General features: G+C 47.0%; 1 protein-coding gene and 1 pseudogene across 1 annotated transcript in view; both read right to left on the reverse strand.

Moving 5' to 3' along the window:
- Positions 1–21,011, reverse strand: part of LZTS3 (leucine zipper tumor suppressor family member 3) — a 138,767-nt gene that overhangs the window by 104,361 nt on the left and 13,395 nt on the right. The window lies entirely within an intron of this gene.
- LOC116838061 (uncharacterized) overlaps positions 12,353–21,011 on the reverse strand; it is a 125,863-nt pseudogene continuing 117,204 nt past the window's right edge.

A 21,011-nucleotide genomic window follows, 5' to 3' on the forward strand; every position in this document is an offset into this window, starting at 1 on the left:
CACAACTGGGTATCATAGAATCATAGAATATCAGGGTTGGAAGGAACCTCAGGAGGGCATCTAGTCCAATCTCCTGCTCAAAGCAGGACCAATCCCCAACTAAATCACCCCAGCCAGGGCTTTGTCAAGCCTGACCTTAAAAATTTCCAAGGATGGAGATGGTTGAAAGACTGTACGCAAAGAGTAGTTACCAATGGCTCGCTTCAAACTGGGAAGATGTATGTAGTGAGGTCACACACGGGTCTGTCCTGTGTCTGGTTCTAGTAAACATTTTCATTAATGATTTGGATAATGGAGTGGAGAGTATGCTTATAAAATCTGCGGATGACGCCAAACTGGGAGGGGTTACAAGCACTTTGAGGACAGCCTTAGAATTCAAAATGACCTTGATAAAGTTGGAGAATTGGTCTGACTGAACAAGATGAAATTCAATAAAGACAAGTGCAAAGTACTTGTCAGGGAACAGTCTGCAGCAAAACCAGTCTCTTGGGAACCTAATGGGCACAGCTGGCCTTGACAGAAGTTGTCCGATTGACTGAGCCACCTGCTTGGCTGCAGGAGTCAGCAGGCTGATACTTAAGGTCAGTAGCAGCAGCAGTCCAGAAGCTGCTCAATGTGCTCCTTGCCTGTAGCAGTGCTTGGTCCTATCCTTTCTCTAGCCCCATCCCTGCCTGCACCTGTTCCTGTTCCTGTCCCAGCCTCTACCTATTCCTGTCTCCATACCCCACTTCATCCTGGCTTCTGAGTCCCGGTTCTGACCTTTGGCTTTGCTCTAGAACCCTGCCCCAGCTGGATTCACCTTTAATTGGTAGGCTGGACTGTTGCTCCAACCAGTAGGCAACATCACTTGATCACTGACAGTATTACTCTTAGGACGAAAATCAAATGCAGAACTACTCAGTGGGGAATAAAAAAAAAACAAAACAAAAAGACAAGAGGAGTCCTTGTGGCACCTTAGAGACTAACAAAATAATTTGGACATAAGCTTTCGTGGGCTAGAACCCACTTCATCAGATGTATGAAGTAAAAAAATACAGGAGCAGGTATAAATACATGAAAGGATAGGGGTGTTAGGTCAGTCTAATGAGAAATCAATTAACAGCAGGATACCAAGGGAGAAAAAATAACTTTCTAACTCTATGGGTAGTTAAACTCTGGAACAGGCTTCCAAGGGAGGTTTTAAGAACAGGTTGGACCAACACTTGTTTTGGATGATCTAGGCCAGGGGTTCTCAAACTGAGGGTCAGGGCCCCTCAGGGGGTTGGGAGGTCATTACGGGGGGGAGGTTGCAAACTGTCAACCTCCATCCCAAACCCTGCTTACCTCCAGCATTTATAATGGTGTTAAATATATAAAAAAGTGTGTTACATTTATTGGGGGGGGTTGCACTCAGAGGCTTGCTGTGTGAAAGGGGTCGCCAGTAAAAAAAGTTTGAGACCCATAGATCTAGGCTTACTTGGTTCTGCCCTAGCGCAGGGGGTCTGGACTAGATGACCTCTCGAGGTCCCTTCCAGCCCTACATTGTAGAATACATGACCCTGAAGATGAAGGGAAGGCAGGGGAGCAAGATTCTCTCTGCTTTAGACTGTAATGAAGATTAAATCCTTACAACCCCTGCCCTCCCATCCCCCCATTGCCATGTGTCTGCCCCAAGCAGGGTCGGCGCTTCCATTAGGCGACCCTAGGCGTTCGCCTAGGGCGCCAGGATTCAGGGGGCGGCATTTTGCACGCTCCCTATGGGGCGCACAGGAGCTTCTGGTTCCGCTTCTATCATGCTGCCGAAGAAGGACCTTTTGCTGACGTGCCGCGGAAAACAGCGGCAGGCAATTGAGCAGCTCAATGACTGCCACTGTCGCCTGTGACACTTCGGCGGAGGGTCCTTCTTCTGCAGCGCGATGGGAGTGGAACCGGAAGCTCCTGCGCACCCCGTGGGGAGCGCACAAAATGCCGCCCCCCAAATTCTGCCTTGGGCACCAGAAACCCTGGCGCCGCTCCTGGCCCCAAGAGTTGCATCTAACTCCCGGAGAAACACCGAACTAGACCCTGCTGTCTCTTGCTTGCCTGGCAAGCCTCTTCTCCCTCTTTCTAAATCCGCTTCACTTTGTACCTTCGACTAGCAAACTCCATGCCTGCCCTTCTGTGAGCTGTTGCCCCATGTCTTGTCTCACTTTATCTAGCTTCTCTCAGTTATCTAGGGCAAGGAATGGGGTTGTCTCAGGAAACGGACGTTCAAATCCTGACTCTGCCACAGGGTCCCATTTACCAAGGAGTAAAGCTAGTGTTTGTGGATGGTGGAGAATTCCTGGTCTCCCAAATGACCATGGAGAAGCCATCTTGGTCAAGGTTTTTAAAGGTAGTCAGGCACAGCTCCACTCCACATTTCAAGGCCCAACTGACTCAGGAGCCTAAGTCATTTTCAGAAGTGACTTAGACACTCAAACCCCAGACCCTCAAATGTATTTAGAGGTAATCATTGAAATCAATGGAAGTTAGGAGCCCAGCTACCCTTGGAGGATCATGACCTTACGAGTCTAAACCTCACTGAAAGTTAATGGGACTTATGCTTCTAAATAATTTTGAAGAGGAGACTTCAGCAACTAAGCCAGCTGGGCCTAGCAATGCTGAGCAGAGCAACGTCTTAATATTTTTTTAAATCTGCGCCTCTCTCTTTGCATGCAAAACGAGGATGATCTCATCCTCCCTCTATACTGAGCGATCCACAGCCGTTAGATGTGTGAGCAATGAAGGGCCATATAAGAATCTAGGTAGATGTGTCTGAACAGCACTGTATAAATCACGGGTGGCCTAACTTACTGACCCTCCAAGTCGCATACGACAATCTTCAGAAGTTCAAGAGTCGGGCACCTGCCCAGGTTCGGGGCTTCAGCCCTGCTACAGCTGAGGTCCTGAGACCCCACCCTGCTGGGCAGAAGCAAGAGCCAATGTGTGAGGGGGACATGTGGAGTCACATATCCCCCCCCCCCCCCCCCAATTTTTGCCAGGTTTTGCTGGCCCCGTTTGGTCACATGGTGCTGCCGGGCCTCCTCCCTGCACAGTGGATGCTGGAGCCGGCAAGCTGGGAGTTGCGGCTGTGGGGAGAGGCAGCGGCAAACAGCTGGGAACTGCTATTTTTGCTGCTGCCTCTCCCTGCCAAGCTAAAGCAGTTCCCCCTCTGTGCAGCTCCCAGCTGTTTGCTGCTTAACATCTGGGAGCTACAGGGAGGGGCCTCTGAGGGTGTGTGCGCCTGGGGGCAGCAGCAAACCTTTAAATTGTGCCCCCCTCCCCACTCTCAGCAGGCACCAGGCATCTTTAGCAGAAGTCTCCAGCCCCACCACCGTGCCGCAGGGCAGAAGCCTCAAGCTACTCCCCCTAGTCTGGTAGGCAGAGAATGGTGGGGGTGGGGGTGGGCTGGCGGTGCCGGTGGGGTGTGGGTGCGCGGGTGAGCGGGGAACTCCAGGAGCAGCGCTTTAACTGTAAAAGAGCCGCATGTGACTCATGAGCCAGGGTTCGGCCACCCCCAGAGACCTGCTGGTATTTATAATAACCAAGGTAATTTATTCCAATTGCTGCAGTCAGCTAATGAGCAAACAAGATCAATTCCCACAAAGTTACTGCAGCAACAGACATTGGGGAAAGCTGCCACACAGGAACCAAGCAATAATCAGTATGCCGCGAAAGAGACATCTTGTAGGAAGAGCCCCCCGAGCTTTAAAAGAGGGATAAGCAAAGTGGAAAGAGTTCAAGAGAGAGCAACAGATGTAATTCAAGTCTGAGCATAAAAAGCTTGTGAGAATTAGGAGGTGTGTAGTCTGGAAAGCAGATGACAAAAGAAGAGATGTGATAACTGCCTACAAATATGCAAAGGCTGTCAGGGATCAATTATTCTCACTCGCCCATGAGGACGGAACAAGCAGCAACAAGTCAGGACTGCAGCAGGGCAAAAACGGAGCTCGTTCCAAGAGACGCCCCCTCACAACTGTACGGGACGTTTTTGAGGGGGGGGAACAGAATCCATTGACAATGTGCCCAGATCCCCGGTGATGGGCCCAGTCTAAGAAACTAAATGGAACAGAAGCCAAAGTTTGGGCTCACCAGCACAGGAGGTATTTACGACTGGATAAGACACCTCCTCCATTATGGATTAGGCCATTGATCCTGCTGCAGCGTGGAATGGCCTGGATGGCTCTCTAGACCTTCCTTCCCACCCCTCTGATCTCATGGGCCATTCCGATGGCCCGGAGAAGTTCTGTCGTTAGAGCGTTGGCTGCCACCAGAATAAAAGAACTTTGCAAGTCAGTGGCGTTACAGACTTGGAGACACTACTGGTTATACCGGTGTAAATTAGCAGTAACTTTGGATTTACGCTGAGAGCAGAATCTGGCCCAAAGGACCAGACGAGGGGGTCAGAGCCAGATGGGACTGAAAGTGAGGCTGTGGATGGTCTATGGCTCAAGATCAGGGATTTCCACTGGCCAGCTGGCACCAAGCTTCAGCGGAGCCTTGCTCACTCGTCCATTGTGTTAACCCTCACTATGCCGTTACACCCAGCCTCATCACATTAGGAGCACTGGAAAGATCAGTGCAACAGAAGGAGGGCTGAGCATCCCATCAGAAATCAACAACCCTCTCATTCCCATGGCTCAGTAAGTGCTTGGCCTCTCTGCTGGGAGGAGCAGCAAGGAAGGGGGTTAACACCAATTGTAACAGGGTTTTGGTGGCCTGGGTCCTCCTCCGCAAGGAACTGCACCAAGAACTCATTACACACTAGCCATCGGATGGTAACAACTCCCAGTCACTGTCAATGTGGCACGGAAGTCAAGACAGGGCACAGACACGGTACTTATCTGTCCCCCCTCCCTCCCTGCGACCATTGCCATAGTACCAGACGGATTGTGAGGATCAATACACAATCCCTCCGTTAAATAGGGCAGTGCTATTACCCCCATTGTACAGATGGAGAAGAGGAGGCACAGAGAGCTAAAGTGAATTCCCCAAGGCTACACAGGATGACAATATGGGTCCCTTATCCGTCTCAGAGCAACAGAGATTTGCTGGTCCTGTGCAACCAATCCCCATTCCCCTCTCTGGAAAATGAGATGCAAATCTCCAAAGACTTCTGGTAAAATGCTTTTAAAAGCAAATTAAACTGACATAAAAAAATATGTGCTGAGCCCAAGGCAAAGAGCGAGCAAGTGAGAGGTTTTATGCTTTGCCTCATTGGGGTTATGTACATGAGGCAGTGAACTAAAGAGCTTGAGCTTTTGCTTCACCCCCCACCCCCAGAGCCACACCAGAGGTGGCTAACAAATAACTGGAGAAATGAGCTAAGAGAGTTGACTGAGAGTTTAGGGAAAAAAAAGGGGGGGGTGGGAAGGGAGGAAGAAATCCACCCTAAATTCCTGAGGGAGAGAGAATGTTGGCTATTCAGCTGAACTTCCCCTCTGCTCTCACCCCCACCAGAGCCACCCCAAACACCAGAAATACCAGGGATCTGTCCGTCTAGCCACATTTGTATACAGCCCCCTTCAATCTAGCAGAGAGGCAGAATTACAAAGTGGTTAGAGCACTAGTCTATGACTTAAGAGACCCAGCTTCAAAGCTCTTATCCACATAGTCAGCCTGTGTGACACTGGGGAGGCAGCATTAGCTCTCCGTGCCTCCATTTCTGCATCTGTACAATGGGCATAATATCATTCCCCTATTTAACAGAGGGATTGCATATTGATCCTCACAACCTTCCGGTACTATGGCAATGCAGGGAGAGGGGACAGATAAGTATCATCTCTGCGCTGCAGATATTAAGACTTGTTCCAAAGTCCATCGAAATCAATGGGAGACTTTCAATTCGAAGGTGGGGTTTGGATCAGGTCCATACTGGAGAAGGGGCAGGAAGGTTATGGCAGAGTGACAGTGATACTGCACATTGGAATAGCTGGTTGGGGTGGAGGGGGAGGGGGGAAGTTACAGGCAGTTGTTAATGGAGTCTAAGGTTTTATTCCTATGAAAATTCGGGGATTTTTTTAAATAAAACCATGCAAGTCTGTTTAAATAGGCCCCAAAGAACTCACGATCCAAGCATAAAGTGAGACAACAGGAGGATGTAGCTGAGAGGTGGACACAGCAGACAGCACAAAGTGACAAGGAGATGGTATTAGCCAGCATGAACAGCAGTTGTCCGAGTGCACCAGCTGCCTAACCCTGGGCAATGCTTTTTCTAGCCATCACAGCAGAGGAGAGTTTGGAGGAGGGACTGGAAGGAGGACAAAGATGCAGGGGGAGGGGTAGCTCAATGGTTTGAGCATTGGCCTGCTAAACCCAGGGTTGTGAGTTCAATCCTTGAGGGGGCCACTTAGGGATCTGGAGCAAAAATCTGTCTGGGGACTGGCTTGTTTGAGCAGGGGGTTGGACTAGATGACCTCCTGAGGTCCCTTCCAACCCTGATATTCTATGATTCTATGACATGGCTCTGTGGATATTTAGTGGGAGCTCTTTCCATGCGCTGGGGGAGAGATAGAAAACAGAGGTTTCTGTTCAAAAGGGCAACACATGGGTGATGACTAGAGGCCTGTGTTTGATACACAATTTGTATCCACATCCAATCTGCGATCCGCAGACTTGGTCTATGGATATCCACAGATTTGCAGGGCTCTAGTGAGGACAGCTGGCATCACTGGTGGAGCAGCGCTGCCATCTCGATAGCGTATGAGGGAGGCTATGTCAGATGCAAACAGGCAGTGAAGTGCCCGGAAAGGGATGAGCATTTGGGTTTGATGCGACAGGAAGGTGGGTGCCAAGGAGTGATGCACAGAGACGGGCAATGTGGTCAGACTGACAAGCCAGGAAAGTGATCTTTGCAGCAGTAAAGATATAGACTCAGACTCGTAGGTCAGAAGGGACCAATATGATCATCTAGTCTGGCCTCCTGCACAAAGCAGGCCACAGAACCCTACCCATCCACTTTTATAACAACCCCTAACCCATGACTGAGTTATTGAAGTCCTCAAAATTGTGGTTTGAAGACCTCAAGCTGCAGAGAATCCACCAGCAAGTGACCAGAGAATCCCACCAGCAAGTGACCCATGCCCCACGCTGCAGAGAGGAAGGCAAAACCTCCAGGGGCCCTGCCAAATCTGCCCTGGAGGAAAATTCCTTCCCACGACCCCAAATATGGCGATCAGCTAAACCCTGAGCATCGTGGCAAGACTCACCAGCCAGCACCCAAAAGAAAAATTCTCTCAGCAGTAACTCAGACCCAAATCCATCCAACATCCCCTCACAGACCATTGAGCAGACTTATCTGCATGAATAATCAAGATCAATTGCCCAAATTAAACTATCCCATCATATCATCCCCTCCATATACTTATCAAGCTTAGTCTTAAAGCCAGATAAGTCTTTTGCCCCCACTACTTCCCTCGGAAGGCTGTTCAGAAATTCACTCCCCTAATGGTTAGAAACCTTCGTCTAATTTCAAAGTCTAAACTTCCTAATATCCATTTTGTACCCATTTGTCCTTGCCTACATTAGTACTAAACTAAATAATTCCTCTCCTCCTAACGTTAATCCCCTGATATATTTTATATAGAGCAAGCATATCCCCCCGCAGCCTTCTTTTGCCAGGCTAAACAAGCCAAGCTCTTTGAGTCTCCTTTCATAAGGCAGGTTTTCCATTCCTCGGATCATCCTAGTAGCCCGTCTCTGAACCTGTTCCAGTTTGAATTCATCCTTCTAAACATGGGACACCAGAACTGCACACAATATTCCAGGTGGGGTCTCACCAGCGCCTTATAATAACGGTACTAACACCTCCTTATCCTTGCTGGAAATACCTCGCCTGATGCACCCTAAAACCGCATTTGCTTTTTAACGGCCATATCGCATTGGCGGCTCATAGACATCCTGCTATCAACCAATACCCAAGGTCCTTCTCCTCCTCTGTTGCTTCCAACTGATGCGTCCCCAATGTATATCTAAATTCTTAAGTTATTAATCCCTAAGTTGCATGACCTTGCACTTTTCACTATTATATTTCATCCTATTACTATACTCCCCCAGTTTACAAGGTGGTCCAGATCTTCCTGTATAGTATCCCGGTCCTTCTCCGTGTTACAATACCCCCAGCTTTGTGTCATCCGCAAAACTTTATTAGCACATTCCTGCTCTTGTGCCAAGGTCAGTAATAAAAGTTAAATAAGTATCGGTCCCAAATCCGATCCTTGAGGACTTCCACTATTAAACCTCCTTCCAGCCCTGACATTCACCCTTTCAGTACGACCCCGCTGGAGTCTCCCCTTTAACCATTCCTTATCCCTTACAACTTTCATTTCAATCCCCATCTTTCCAATTACTCAGTTCCCCATGCGGAAAACCGTGCTCAACACCTTACTGAAATCGATGTAAACTTAGATCTACCGCATTTCCTTCTGTCTAAGTAAGCCGCACCTTCTCAAAGAAGAGATCAGGTTGTTTGCACGATCTTGACCTTTAGTAATCCATGTTGCAATTCATCCCCAATTACCATTGACCTCAATGTCCTTGAACTACTTTCTCCTTTAAAATTTTTGTCCAAGACCTACATACTAAACAGATGTTCAAGCTAACAGGCCTAAATAGTTACCTGGATCACTTTTTTCCCTTTCTTTAAAAAATAGGAACTACGTTAGCAATTCTCCAGTCGATTACTGGTACAACCCCTGAGTTTACCGATTGATTAAAAATTCTCGCTAACGGTCGCTCGCAATTTCATGCGCCAGTTCCTTTAATATCCTTGGATGGAGATTGTCCGGGCCCTCTCGATTTAGTCCCATTAAGCTGTTCAAGTTTGGCCTCTACCTCAGATGCGGTAATATCCACCTCCATATCCTCATTCCCGTTTATCATCCCTCCATCATCCCTAAACTCTCTACACTAGTCTTATTAAAGACTGAGGCAAATACTTATTTAGATCATTGGGTCATGCCTAGTTATCCTTAACCTCCATTCCATCCTCAGTGAATATTAGCGGCCCCACTTCTTCTTTCTTTGTTTTCTTCTTACTTATGTGGCTGTAGAACCTTTTACTATTGGTTTTAATTCCCTTTGCAAGCGTCCAGTTCTACGTTGGCTTTTAGCCTTCCTCACTTTATCCTACATGTTCGACCATCACTTAAGTAGCTTCCCTTGCTAATCCCGCACTTTCTTCCACTCCTGTAAAGCTTTCTGCTTTTTCCTAATCCCCTCTCTGAGATGCTTGCTCATCCAGCTCATTGGCCTACAACTCCTGCCCATGTTTTTTTCCCCTTTTCTTTGGGATGCAGGCTTCCGACAGTTTCTTGCAGCTTCGACTTAAAGTAATTCCAGGAGCCTCCTCCGCATTTAAATCCCACAAGTTCCTCTGTCCAAGTTCCACTTCCCTAACTTAATTTTCCTAACTCTTTAAAATTAGCCCTTGTGGAGAAGTCAAAAACCCTAATCCCAGATCTACGTTTTGTTTATCCTTACCATCTAGTTTAACTGAATCAAGCTCATGATCACTCGAACCAAAGTTGTCCCCTACCACCATTTCTTCTACGAGGTCCTCACTGCTCACCAAAACCAAATCTAAATGATGCATCCCCTCTTGTCGGTACTTCAACTACTATGGTGAAGAAATCCATCCGCGCTATCACATCCACAAAAAATCTGACCCCTATTATTCTTGCAAGCACTGTCCTCCAGTCTATATCATCTGGGAAGTTGAAGTCTCCCATAATTACACATTTCCCCTTAGTGTTTACTTCATTGAAGACATTAAATAAAGACATATAAGGGAGGTAGGATGGGATTTGGCATGGCCAAAGAGGAAGGAGTTGCAGTAGTTGAGGTGAGGGATGGAGAGCCCAGATGATAGATTAAGCTGCGTGCACTGTGCCAATCCAGAAAATGAATACAGAGGCTTTGAGTAGATTCTTCTAACCTACCAGCATCTACCTATTTAGGGTGCATCTGAGGCACCTGGCCCCTTCATATCTAAGCGCTGGATTCTTGGGACATGAGAAATGGACCAGGTCAGTTCTACACTGAAATGGGGGGCTCTCTGATCACAGATGTTTCCAGGTACTAGCAGGATTGGGCTGGCTTTCAAACAGGTACAGCCCACATGGCCCCACGACATGCCAACATTTTTATGGCTGACCTGGAACAACGCTTCCTCAGCTCTCGTCCACTCACGCCCCTTCTCTACCTACACTACATTGATGACATCTTCATCATCTGGACCGATGGGAAGGAGACTCTGGAAGAATTCCACCACGATTTCAACAGCTTCCATCCCACCATCAACCTCAGCCTGGACCAATCTACACGGGAGGTCCACTTCCTAGACACCACAGTACAAATAAGTGATGGTCATGTTAACACTACCCTATACCTAAAACCCACCCACTATGCCTACCTTCAGGCCTCCAGCTTCCACCCCATACACACCATGCGATCCATCGTTTACAGCCACGCGCTGAGGTACAACCATATCTGGTCCAACCCCTCAGATAGAGACCAACACCTACAAGATCTTCACCAAGCACTCTCAAAACTATGATATCCATACAAGGAAATAAGGAAACAAACCAACAGAGCCAGACGTGTACCCAGAAGCTCCTGCTACAAGACAAGCCCAAGAAGGAAACCAACAGAACTCCACTGGCCATCACATACAGTCCTCAGCTAAAACCTCTGCAACGCACCATCAGTGATCTACAACCCATCCTGGACAATGACCCCTCGCTTCACAGGCCTTGGGCGGCAGGCCAGTCCTCGCCCACAGACAACCCACCAACCTTAAGCATATTCTCACCAGCAATCACACACCGCACCATAACAACTCTAACTCAGGAACCAATCAATGCAACAAACCTCGATGCCAAATCTGCCCACATATCTACACCAGCAACACCATCACAGGACCTAACCAGATCAGCTACATCACCACCGGTTCATTCACCTGCATGTCCACCAATGTTATATATGCAATCACGTGCCAACAATGCCTCTCTGCTATGTATATTGGCCAAACTGGACAGTCTCTACGTAAAAGGATAAATGGACACAAGTCAGATATCAGGAATGGCAATATACAAAAACCTGTAGGAGAATACTTTAACCTCACTGGACACAAAATAGCACATGTAAAGGTAGACATCCTGCAGCAAAAACCTTCAGGACCAGACTCCAAAGAAAAACTGCTGAGCTTCAGTTCATTTGCAAATTTGACATCATCAGATCTGGATTAAACAAAGACTGTGAATGGCTAGCCAACTACAAAAGCAGTTTCTCCTCCCTTGGTGTTCATTCCTCAACTGCTAGAAGATGGCCTCATCCTCCATTGACTGAACTAGCCTCGCTCTCTCCAGACTGATTCTTCCCTGCATATTTATACCTGCCTCTGGAAATTTCCATTACATGCGTCTGATGAAGTGGGTATTCACCCACGAAAGCTTATGCTCCAATACGTCTGTTAGTCTACAAGGTGCCACAGGACTCTCTGTTGCTTTTTACAGATCCAGACGAACATGGTTACCCCTCTGATACTTAGAAACCAGGTAACTTGATCTGAGCAGGGCCAGGGTAGGGAGAGATTATGGAAGATCAGACATACAGAAGGAAAGCCAGGCTCCTCAGGAGGCGATGTAGATAGACTGCTGAGACCTGGAGGTCTCTCTCATTACTGCTTGGTGTCAAACAACAGAACAGAATTCAGCCACGTAATGAAATCCACAGGAAGCCTCTCTGGAATTAAGTGAGAGTGGCTTTAATTTTTATGGACAAGAAATTCCTTTGGGAAATGCAAGCACAAATCATAGGCTTGTGGCAGCAGTCACCCCCCCCCCCCCCGGCTGTGTGGGGAGAACGTACCCCACAGGAGATCCAGCTGGGGGGGAGAGGAAATGGGTCTCATGTAGCCCAGTCTCTTGGGGAGCAGTGACCATGCTGCATTCAGCCCGGTCTGCGTGTGCAGTGATGTGCTGCATGTTCACATTTCCGGAAGCCAAGTATGAAGGGGTAACTCTCCCCATCACATACACTCCCTTCACCAAGCCCCGTGACACAGGTGCTTGTCACAAGGCCAGGACAGAGACAAACACAAACTCTCGCCCTCTCTAACCAAGTGTAATTGAAATCTAATCACAACCAGTGAAATTCCCTTGGCTGTTGGCAGCCAGGCTGGCAATCTGCCTGACGTCTCTATTCTGCTCGCTTTCCTCTGGACAAAAGCCTCGTTTCAGCTGGAGAGGCTGGCTCTTCAGTACTGCCCTAGGGCCTGTTCTCTGGGGCGTAGGTCAGCCAAGATCCTCAGCTTTCTTTTTCAAAGAGAGTTTCAAGACTTCCCACCAAGATGTCAGCTCTCTTTAACCTGATCTCCCTTCACAGCCGCCTGAGCGTTCCAGTCCTCGCAGATCTGGGCTTCCAGGGGCATACTGGAGGCATCCGAAAAGAGGGAGCGTGGGGGGGCTTTAACCATCCTCTGTGGAAGTAAATCAGGGAAAGAGAGAGGCAATGCTAAGGGTTATCTAAACAGGGAAAAGTTGGGTGAAGTTGTGAGATGGAAATTTTGGCTGAGTAGCGGGATTCCTGGATGAAATTCACACCTGAGACAGAGACCAGCACAAAAGCTTATATAGGCACCGGTTAATCCCCATCTAAGTCCTGTTTTCATGATTTAAGTGGTGCCCAGGACTTGCACCAGTGAGACTATGATCCTGGAGGACAAATTCCCAAAAGAAGGAAGGGTATTTTCCTTCCTGGGAACATGCCAAAGAGCAGTGGGGAACATATTAGGATTTTTTGCTGGTCCACTGGGATGAGCTACTTGATGTTTTTTGGTTTTTTTCTATTTTTCAAGGAAAAAAAAAGTCAGGAATGACACAACGAGAGCTCGTCAGTTTCACTTCCTGGCTCTCATGCACCAGCTCAGAGCTGTTGCTCTTGATTTACACACGCTGCAGGGCAGTGTTACACTTGTTAGGTCATTTACACATTTTTATTAATATTTGCCGTGGTAAAAAGAACACTGCTGAATGTTCGCTCCCTTTGAAGGAGGAGCTACTTTTTTGCATCCCACCTTCCTGGAGGAACTGCTGAGTAGCCTATAGGTTCAGCTACACCTCAAGAGATCGTGTGCACATGTATGGTGGCTTTTTATCATTTGTTTCTCCTGAGCCGCAGGCTGAATTGAGCAGCTTAGGTTGTTAAGATGAGTTCCTGTCTGCATCCTGTAGAACTTGCCCATACCGGTATGGCCCTGGCCTCTTCTTTTGTCATTCAGTGTTGAATGCATTCTAAAACAATATGCATCACCTCACCTTTTGGGGGCAAAGCCAGACTTTTAGGCACCTGCTCCCCTACTTGGTGTAAACTTTGCTTGTGCCAATCAGAAACGAACACAAACAGGTTTTGGGCTCCGTCCCCTATGACACTTCTATGATGTCACAGTAGGTACTTTAGGCCGCCCTGCCATGTGCAGGCAGGGAGAGGAGAAAGAAAAACGAATCCTGTGTATCCTGTGTACACCCGTAACCGAGCCTGATCACCTCGAAGCCTCTCTCTCAGCTCACGTGTTTCAAAAAGAGTCTCTACATTTGCCGGTCGTTATGCGTGGGTTTGTATTTGTAAGTATCAGTTATTACTAAATGCTGTATTTTGTTTGTAAATATTGTTAGTAGATATTTTAGTCGTGTGTTTTAGTAAGAGGCCAAGAAAAAAAAACATCTGTTCTTATTATTCCTTGTGGAATATATGAATCGAGTGGAATTTTCAGAGCATCTCAGCGCCCAATTCTTGTTCATCCCAAAGGGAATCAGGCATCTAAATCCCTTTGGCAACTTTGAGATCTCAGCCACAGTGCCTTTAAAATGACAAATACCTTCTAAATACTCAAAAAGCAGCTCCTCCATTATGTAACACCAGCAGGAAGCAATGCCTGTTAAACACTCAAATTATGTGCCGGCAAAGGGCCCTATTCTTAGCATTTTGCTGTCTCCCTGCATCCCACATTGCAAGATAAAGCAGCAGATTTATGGCGGGCTGAAGGAGTAAATTCTCTAGCTTTCCTCATATGTACCTCTCCGAGACTCCTTACCAATCAACCATTAGCATGCATGACTCACGACAGCAGGAAGTGCAGGGCCACAGGGTATTCTACCGTTTTCGATTCCTCCCCACCCCCTCCAGGAGCGGGTTACAGATCTACCCCACAGAGGGAGAGGTCTGATTTGCGTTCCTCACCAACTGTTCTTCTCTTTTCCTCAGTGTCTGCAATGGACCAGACTTCAGCCCCCTTATTTGTGCTTGAAATCCTGCTTGGTGGCTTGGTTTTTTTGTTTGTATGAATTTTAAAGCTAACTGAATTCTCTTGAGAGATGACAGATTGCATCTGTTACGACCTGGCTTCTTAGCTCGAGCAGCGTACTCATGCTTTGGAAGTTGCCAGTTCAATCCCGGATGCATTGACCAAAATGGTGGCCATTTTGTTTCTGCCATTTTCCCCCCTCAACAGGTCTTGCCTCTGACCCGGAGGGGTCACCTCTAGGAATAAGAAAGTAGTTCAGTCCCCAAGCTCCATTCAGTTGTTGGCCTCTCTCAGTACTGCCAGTCTTATGAGTTTAAAAACCATGAGTCAAAGTGCAAAAAATCATGAGATTTAAAAAACAAAACAATTTCAAAGCACTTTTGGTTCTCTGCCTTCTGGCTTCAGAGCCATTAAAGTGTACCTGGATCATGTTTTCAATATTTTCTCTGCAACCACGAGGGCAAGAAACGGGATTAAAAAAAAATGAAACCTGAAATTCTCCTCTGCTCACATGACTCACAGGAGCTGGGGCTTTAAGTAAAATAAACACCCGCTATACTGAGACTCATGGTAAAAATCACAGTGATTGGTAACACCGCTTTTTGCTGAGACTGCCAACAAAGGAGCCAATAAGCATCCTCAACAGGGGTGGGTTTGGTGAAATGGACGCATTCTACTAGGAATCTGATGAAGAATATTATCTTAAAGGGGCCACTGAAACACCAAGGGATGGGAATGACTCATTTCATGCCTTGCAAGCCTGGACTGGATTCAGAGAGATGACCCAAAAGAAAAAAAAGACACCATATCCGATTGCTATCCCCTCCAAGCTCGCTGTGTAATCTATTTCACAAGCGTTCTCTCGTAGATAAGAAATAGCAACACCTCTCTCACACATTCCTGAGCATAGGAAGAAAGGAATACCAACAGAATGGGAGGGTAACTTCTTTTTTAATTTGGTGACTTTCAAAAATATCTGCAGTTTTAACAAGCAACTAACTGTGACTCATCCAGTTAGGTTCTTTAAGTGCTATAAACCAAAGCACATAGAGTAAAATACACGTGACAAATATCTGAAGTACGCAAAGGGGGAAAAGAAATTATTTACTATTGGTCAAAACAGTATAGAACTTTGCCTTGTAATCCACAGGCCCCAAAGTGCTTATAAATATTGAGTTCTGCCTTACAATGCCCTGAAGAGATATTTCAGTAACACCTCCGAAAGACAAAGGTTTTGTCTATTCAGTTACCAGTATAGACATAGCCTTAGGTTCATTTTGCAGGTGGGGAAACTGAGGCACAGGGTGATTAGTTTACTGGCCCAAGATCACATAGCAAGTCTGCAGCAGGGCCTGGAACAGGAAGCAGGGGCCCCAACACCCAATCCCCTTTTCTGACCAGAAGTCCAATCCCCCCTAAAAGAGAAATCTTCAGCTGGAGTAAAGTGGAGGTAATGCCATTTAAATCAGAGCAACATCAATTTATGCCAACTGAGGATCTTGCAGAGGAGTTGGCAACCTTTCAGAAGTGGTGTGCCAAGTCTTCATTTATTCACTCTAATTTAAGATTTTGGCATGCCAGCAATACATTTTAATGTTTGTAGAAGGTCTCTTTCTATAATATATAACTAAACCATTGTTGTATGTAAAGTAAATAAGGTTTTTAAAACGTTTAAGAAGCTTCATTTAAAATTAAATTAAAATGCAGAGCCCCACCCCCAGACCAGTGGCCAGGACCCGGGCACTCTGAGTGCCACCGAAAATCAGCTCGAGTGCCGCCTTCGGCACCCATGCCATAGGTTGCCTATCCCTGATCTAGTCCATTGTGCTCGGCTTTGCGGCCAGGTGCTCAGGTGACTCTTGAAATCACCTTGGAGGCTCACGTTCCTGTTAAAAATACCAGGAAAACGGGACCTGGGTAGCCCTTAAAATCAGCTTAGCCTTCTTTTACTTAGCAGTAAGGAACAGGCCTGCATCCTGTAAGACACTGGCTTAAGCAAGTTACCATCAGCGAAGCATAGGCCCATGACCCTGAGCACAGATAAAGTGGCCCAGCAGTCACCCTAGACTTTGGGGGAACTGGGAATAACTTGCTTAAGAGGCAAGTGGGCAGAAAAATCAAACCAGCAGGAGTATTGAACCGATACTAAACATGGATATTTTAGGAGAGGATCGTTGGCAGATGTCTCACCACCAACATGCTTTAGCAATATGGTAATGAATAAACAGGAATTAATATGTCAGCCTATCAGGTAAAGGCACCCCAATATTATGAGGGTGAGGAAGCTGGATGTGCACAGAGGAGGTTGGGTGTTTATATGAACATTCATGGTGATTCCCAGGCCCTATATAAGTAAGAACCTGGAAGAAGCAGCTAGCTAGCCCTCCATTCTTCAATATTTTAGTTCTATAATCTATCACCTGGGGATCTGGACCATCGGACCCATGTGGCATGCCAGAGATGGGGCTGGCCATTTGTCTCTTCATCTCTTACCACCAGATCTTTAAGAATGGGGCGGTGAGCACATGCTGTGCAAGGGATAACCACCTTGAAGAGTTCTCTAATACATACTTTGTCATTGCTATTTGCTGATGTGGTTTGGAGCTTTCTTGGCTCTATTAATTGTATTAATGAAGATGGTTAAGGGGGTGTTTTGCCTTAGCCATATGTCCTGGGGTTCCATAGAAGATAGCGAACTTGTCAGTTTTGACTTTGTTGTGTCTGTTTCTGGGGCAAGAACCTTAGCACACTCCTCTTATTAGCTGAGTACCAATCTGCATTCATTATAGGCTTAGGTTACACAGGGAAACCCCAGACGGTCAGGGAGTATCAGGGGCAGGACCTGAAATGATCTTTGTTGTTGCAAGTGACCAGCTTTCACACCAACAGCCTCCCTTCAACACAGTAAACCTACAGGAGTGCAGAGGTAAGGCCAGTCTCAACAGAGCTACCCAGGGAGGAAGAGAGGAATGCACATCCCACCAGGCCCGAGGGTACGTAAGTGTGAGGGAGGCCCTTTACCATCAGCTTGATGATTAGTTATTTGCACTGTAACAGCTAGCAGGCCCCAGGTCTCACTGTCCAAATGTATGGTAACAGGATGCCCCTGCCTTGATAACTTTACTTTAAGGTCCTGATCCTGCACAGACTTATATATACTTTGAATCATAGAATATCAGGGTTAGAAGGGACCTCAGGAGGTCAACTGGTCCAAACCCCCTGCTCAAAGCAGGACCAACCCCCAGACAGATTTTTGCCTCAGATCCCTAAATGGCCCTCTCAAGGACTGAACTCCTAACCCTGAGTTTAGCAGGCTGATGCTCAAACCACTGAGCTATCCCTCCCCCCTGTGTGTGAGAGTAGCAGGCTCAGAGCTTACCAGGTTTCCATCCCTGCAAACACTGATTCACCTCGAGGAACTTCATTCACACAAGCAGCCTCATGGAACTACTCCCCAGGGCCAAACTATGTAGGAGCAACAGTCTTTGCAGGAGTGGTTCCTAGTCCTGTTAGAAGGTCTCTGGCAGCAGCAAGAAGAGGAAGTGTCTCACACGCTCACAGTAGTTCGAAATTTAAAGACAGCCAAAACAAAACCAAAATAATCCTGCTCCATAACAGATGCAGAAATGACATATTTGATCACTGCACTATTTAATAAATATTCATCTCCTAATATTTTGTTTTCAAACAACAAATTTCATGCCTTGCAAAATTCCTTATGCGACACATTAGCAGACACACGCACACGCTTAGTAGGCCTCTAGATGCTTGCTAGGGTTCCCATTCAGGAGAGCACTCAAATACATATTTAAAGTTAAGCACATGCTTAAGTCCCATTGAAATCAAGCAAGCTCCTTCCCTGAATCAGGACCTAAAAGTGGATCCAGAACTCACTCTCCACGGTAGGTGTTTGGGGAGCAACTGTGTTTCATGAAGTGTGTTCGTACAGCTCCGAGCACAATGAGGGCCTGATCCCTAATGGGGACACCCCTGGGGCTACTGCGATGCAAATATTGAACAGCATCGTCATGGCGCCCATCACCATGAAACCTGGGATGTTAATTAACAACAGAACTTTTCTCCTCCCTTTCAGCAGAGAGAGATTTCAAGGAGACATTTGCCAGTTCCACATGTAATTAACCCCTGTGCAGGGGACTCAACACCAGGTCTGTCAAAATAGTCCTGACATGGGAGCTAAGGGTACATCTACACTGAAATAAAAGACCTGCAGCACGGCTGTGGCTGGCCCATGTCAGCTGACTCTGGCTTGGGAGGCTCCGGTTGTGGGGCTAAAAATTGCTGTGTAGACATTCAGGCTTGGGCTCCAGACCAAGATCTGAGACCCTGGGAGGGACGAAACTCCCAGAGCTCAGCTTCCAGCCCAAGCCTGAATGTCTACACAGGAATTTTGCAGCCCAAGCTCTACAAGCCTGACTCAGTTGACCTGGGCCAGCCATGGGTGTTCAGTTGCTGTGTAGACATACCCTAGCTGGCCCTTACATGGGTGAGTTTCTCTTGCCAACCCTAGATTTAGTCATGACAGTGGGACAGCGCTCTTACAGTAAGCAGGATTTGCCTCATAAGTTGTAAAAGACTTTGAGATCCTTTTCATCTTAAGTCCATGTATGCGCAGGTATTTATTTTAAAAGAAATGTAACAGGACTCCTCAAGCAGCCAGAAATATTGGCACTTCTTCAAGTACATAGATCTTCTAGGGAAGGTCAGCAAAATGCTCTGGAAGAGCACAGAAATAGATTCTACGGGTACCTAGAGGCAATGGTTTTTCTCCATGGCTGGCACACTCCCTTCTGGGATAGGACGACAGGACCATACATCAAGACAGTGGGTGAGAAGGGGACTGTGATGACGCACTGGCATGCTTCAGTGAATGTTGCTGGGTACTCGGCAGTTTTGAAAATCAGACCAGTTATTCAGGCATCTAACTATGAATTTAGGCGCTTGACTTCAGACATCTGTATATAAAGCCTGGGCCCCCAACAAAAATGTACTCAATTTGCAAATGAGCCTGGATAATGCCTTAATTTTCCTCCGCAGGGGACACTGTACTGGTCCCCTACAGCCCAGCATTAGCAGCAAATTAACGGAAGTCGACTCAAGATAACCACCAGCAACTCTCTCACCAAACAGATCTCTAAAAACTTGCAGGGAGATCGCCTTACGCACAACTGGGTGAAATTCAGAGGTGATCTAAGCTGATGGACCAATTTGAAAATTTGTGCTTGGATCACTTCAAAATGATCCAAAGTAAAATCTTCACACTTGGCTTGTTTGGAAGATTTCAGAGACTTAAAAAAAAAAAATAATCAAATCACATTAGAAGAAAGTTGGTTTTCAGTCATTTTAAAGATATGAATCTTGAAAGTTGCCAATTTGGGCCATGCATGGTAGGATTTTTCCTCAAAGGTATAAGAGATTCCAGTTTTCATAGAAATGTGCAACCATTTCATAGAATATTGGGGTTGGAAGGGACCTCAGGAGGTCATCTAGTCCAACCCCCTGCTCAAAGCAGGACTAATCCCCAGATGGATTTTTGCCCCAGATCCCTAAATGGCCCCCTCTACGATTGAGCTTACAATGCTGGGTTTGGCAGGCTAATCCTCAAACCACAGAGCTATGCATCCCTCCCTGGGAGAGATGAAATTTCTATCACATTTTATAAACTATTGTTTACCAGCTGTATATACAGAGAGAACACAGGTTAAAGGCACTAGAGAACAGAGTGAAGGATGCACATCCAACCTTAACTCTGCCCTCCTGACTTCTGAGTATGCAATTCCTCAGATACTTTGGCACGAGGGGTCACAGAGGAACCCGGAAAACCAGAATCCAAATGTTGCATTAACACTACACTTTCTGTATGGAATATTTTCTCTCAGGGATAAAGTTCTGTACATGCCACTAGCAGGTCACCTTTAAACCTGCAGCTCTCCTTTAAAAGAGGATGCTTTTCTTGCCACCCAGCGTCACCTGCTAATGTTTTGACTCCTGCCTCGCCTAAAGTTTGGTCTCCTGCCTGTAACCCAATTGCTTGTGAAAGTGCAGAGTTTCGAGAGTGCCTGGGTCACCCCTGGCTGCCTCTAGAAACCATTGAGAACCCCTAGGAATCTTGTTTTTTAACCCATATAAATCTGTTAGTCTTTAAGGTGCCACCGGACTACTTCTTGTTTTTTTGGATACAGACTAATATGGCTATCCCCCAATACTAGGAATCTGTGTCACCTCTCAACCCCTGTATTAACAGCACGTCAGCTCTGACCTTCAGCACAGGAGGCTGGCAAAGCATGAGCAAGTCAGCTAAAGAACTGCTTCCTAGTCTAAGTGGTGGGCAGTCCCCCCGGTACCACTCCTTGGCTATGTCTCCCCACTCCTCAGCAGAACACTCCACGTCCTTGGCTGCCAGCGACAGCCACTTGGAAACCTACAGTACCGCTCCTCACAAGGAGAAATCCGAACGCTCAGTGCATCTGGGCCCAACTTACCCGTGCGTTGGTGCCAGAGTGAGAGCAGTGATGGGGAGGTGACAAGTGCCTCTTTTGTCAAGGGCTTGCTGGGGCTGGATCAACGCTTGGCATGGACTAGGGCAGTCCTAGCTTGGACCCCTGTTGCTATGGTCACTGTGACCTCCCCCCTGGTTGCAGAGGTGCTGAATGGCCGTGGTATCTGTCTGCCCAGGAACAGCCCAGTTTTC

This window comes from Chelonoidis abingdonii, chromosome 5 (genome assembly GCF_003597395.2).
Source record: "Chelonoidis abingdonii isolate Lonesome George chromosome 5, CheloAbing_2.0, whole genome shotgun sequence".
Taxonomy (NCBI): domain Eukaryota; kingdom Metazoa; phylum Chordata; order Testudines; family Testudinidae; genus Chelonoidis; species Chelonoidis abingdonii.